This window comes from Acomys minous (assembly GCF_964271855.1).
Source record: "Acomys minous genome assembly, chromosome: 5".
NCBI classification, from domain to species: Eukaryota; Metazoa; Chordata; class Mammalia; order Rodentia; family Muridae; genus Acomys; species Acomys minous.
In genome coordinates this window covers 112,937,095-112,939,890 of record NC_140494.1, presented here as the reverse complement: position 1 = coordinate 112,939,890, position 2,796 = coordinate 112,937,095, and the positions used below count along the sequence as shown (strand labels likewise).

At 50.0% G+C, this 2,796-nt stretch overlaps 1 long non-coding RNA gene across 1 annotated transcript in view; it reads left to right on the top strand.

Annotated features, from left to right (window-relative positions):
- Positions 1-2,796, top strand: part of LOC311597190 — a 43,365-nt gene that overhangs the window by 424 nt on the left and 40,145 nt on the right. The window lies entirely within an intron of this gene.

Sequence of the window (2,796 nt, the reverse complement as noted above, 5' to 3'; positions counted from 1 at the left end):
CTAAACACATTTTTACGGGGGAAAAAAGATCCCTGTGGGGGAATTTGGTGGCAAAGTGAGCTCCAAGACCTTCAAAATCATTGTCCGAATCACCATGAACAGGGCCTTGGACTTTGATTCTCCTTCATGTAGCTGTGGTCATGTGTTAACACACAGACACGAGTAAATTTTAATACTTGTGCCTTTTAATCTACTACAAACTGGGTTCAATTTTTTAATATTAAATAAAATTAAGGGTTTTGTTTTTTCAAGACAGGGTTTCTTTCTTTTCTTTTTATGAAAAAATATTTATTTATTATTTATATTCTGCCTGCATGAATACGTGCACACCTGAAGAGGGCATCAGATCTCATTATAGATGTTTGTGAGCCACCATGTGGTTTCTGGGAATTGAACTCAGAACCCCTGGAAGAGAAGACAGTGCTCTTAACCACTGAGCCATCTCTCCAGCCCAAGACAGGGTTTCTTGGTGTAGCCCTGGTTGTCCTGTAACTTGCTCTGTAGACCAAGATAAGTTAAATTTTTAAAATTAAGATCAAATCCATGTCAGGCCTACCAAATTAGAATTTCTCTAACCCCCATCTTACTAGGCCAGTGACACCAGTTTCTGTCTTTTGTGGGACAATTTTCTTTTGTTAGCTGAAGAACTGTGGGATATCGGCAGACGCATCCTTGCAAACTGCTCTAAACGTCAAGGCCAAAGAAAACAATGCTTACTTTTTACAATTCCTGTTTGCTGAAAAAAGTCTCAGAGTAAGCAGTTTTAAAGAAGCAGTAACATATTCTCAGAGAATCCGCTGGAGAGCTGGATGCCTCTGCCTGCTCTTGGGGAGATGCTGCCCCAGCTTGCTGGTGTTCGCAGCTACTCTTGGTTTGCGTGATAAACATGGCTCCCGAAAGAATGGCGAGAAATTCTGGAAAGACCACTGCAGAATACATGGTTTCATACACTAAGCTAGAAGGTGCTGGAAAAACAACAGTGGGGCTTTCCAGTTGCCCCTGTTTACTTTGAGAGCTTCCAAGAAGCCTCAGCTGTTGTCAGTCCTCTCAAGATGAACTCACCCACTCAAGCTTTGTTCCAAACCATCTATTCTTTCCCAAAACCCATTCCGTCTTCCCACACAATCCTTCTACTCCGAGGTAGGCTCTTCTAAGAGCTCTGGTCTCTTTTCTCCTGAACCCAGTTCGGCTGTCTGACCATATTACAACTTAACCATTCCCCTACAGGATCCAGCATTGTTGTTTATTTATTTGTTTATTATTTATTTATTTAGGTTTTTCAAGACAGGGTTTCTCTGTGTAGCCTTGGCTGTCCTGGACTCACTTTGTAGACCAGGCTGGCCTCGAACTCACAGAGATCTACTTGCCTCTCTGCCTCCCGAATGCTGGGATTACAGGCGTGCTATACCACACCCAGCTTGTTTTGTTTGTTTGTTTGTTTGTTTTTTGTTTTTTTTACCCAGTGCTATTACACACACACACACACACACACACACACACACACACACCCTGCCCCGCCCCCATTTAAACACGTTTAAACCGGCGCTGATAGCAACAACGGAGAGGAGGGGGCGTAGCTACGGCTGGCCCTGTCTGCTGAAGTTCTAGTCTGGCAAGAGCTTTAGTTCTGTGGCGTGAGGGGCCGGGGCCCCAAGGCTGCTGTTGGCATACCTCTCCACTCGACAAACAGCATGCTGGCATCTACGAGACCAGCAGATCGCACTGTTCCTGTTCTTCCAGTCTCAGGCTCAGGACCAGGCTAAGGGCAGAGGTAGATGGGGGCGGGAGGGGGGGGCTGGCGGGAGGGGGGAGAGTGCATGTGAGAGTGGCAGTGGCCCGGGTGGCAATGGGGGTGCTTGGGACCCTGAGGACGGCATGTGGACTCATAAGAGAAAAGGCACCTCGCAGTAGGGAAGCTGGGTTTGTGGGCCCGCAGGGAACCACGGGGTGAGGCGAGATGGGCTAAAGGAAGAAGTCCGGTGAAAATTTCAATTCTGGTTCCTACCCCCCCCCCTCCTATGGGAAAAGTAAGGACTCCTGGAGTAGGGTCCTATGCCTGAGACCTGTCTGAGGGAGCCTCGTCCTTTCCTACCGTGCTCCCAGCACACGCAACAGACCCATCTTCCCTCCCCTGGCCAGCGCTAGAGGGAACCCAGGCTGTCTTGATTGATGCCTGAGCCCGTCTTCTTGAAGGCCCAGAGCTCCTGTGCTGTTCACAGCCAAACGCCCCATCGGTAGCTGACCTCGCGCCTACCCAGCTGCTCAAAGTGAAGAGTAAAATCCACCGGTGCGGTGCAGTGTAAGTGGCCCAGGCGGGGTTCGGCGTGGCGGTGTTTGCACCCAGAAGCAAGTGTTGTGGGGGAAAAGAGCTTGTCTGTCACCAGATGCTCGTTAGCTACACAGTCTTCCGGCTGGCTGACTGCACGGGTGGGTCTCCCTGACCCGGACCTAGAGCGCTGCACCGTGCTGCTGCCTCCCGCTTCATGAGAGAGGTGGCTGGGGGGCGTCGGCTTCCACAGCCTGGGAACACAGTTCTCCCGAGGCACTTGGTGGCCTGGTGGCCTAGGTGGGATGCAAAGGGCTAGGAGAGTTTTGCACGAGCCCTCCCCAACCTTGTCGGCTGGGCTTTTGTTTTTTAAGATTTATTTATTATGTATGCATGTGTGGCTTGCCAGCCAGCCAGAAGAGGGCACCGGATTCATAACAGATGGTTGTGAGCCACCATATGGTTGCTGGGAATTGAACTCAGGACCTGTGGAAGAGGAGCCAGGGCTCTGACCCTCTGAGCCATCTCTC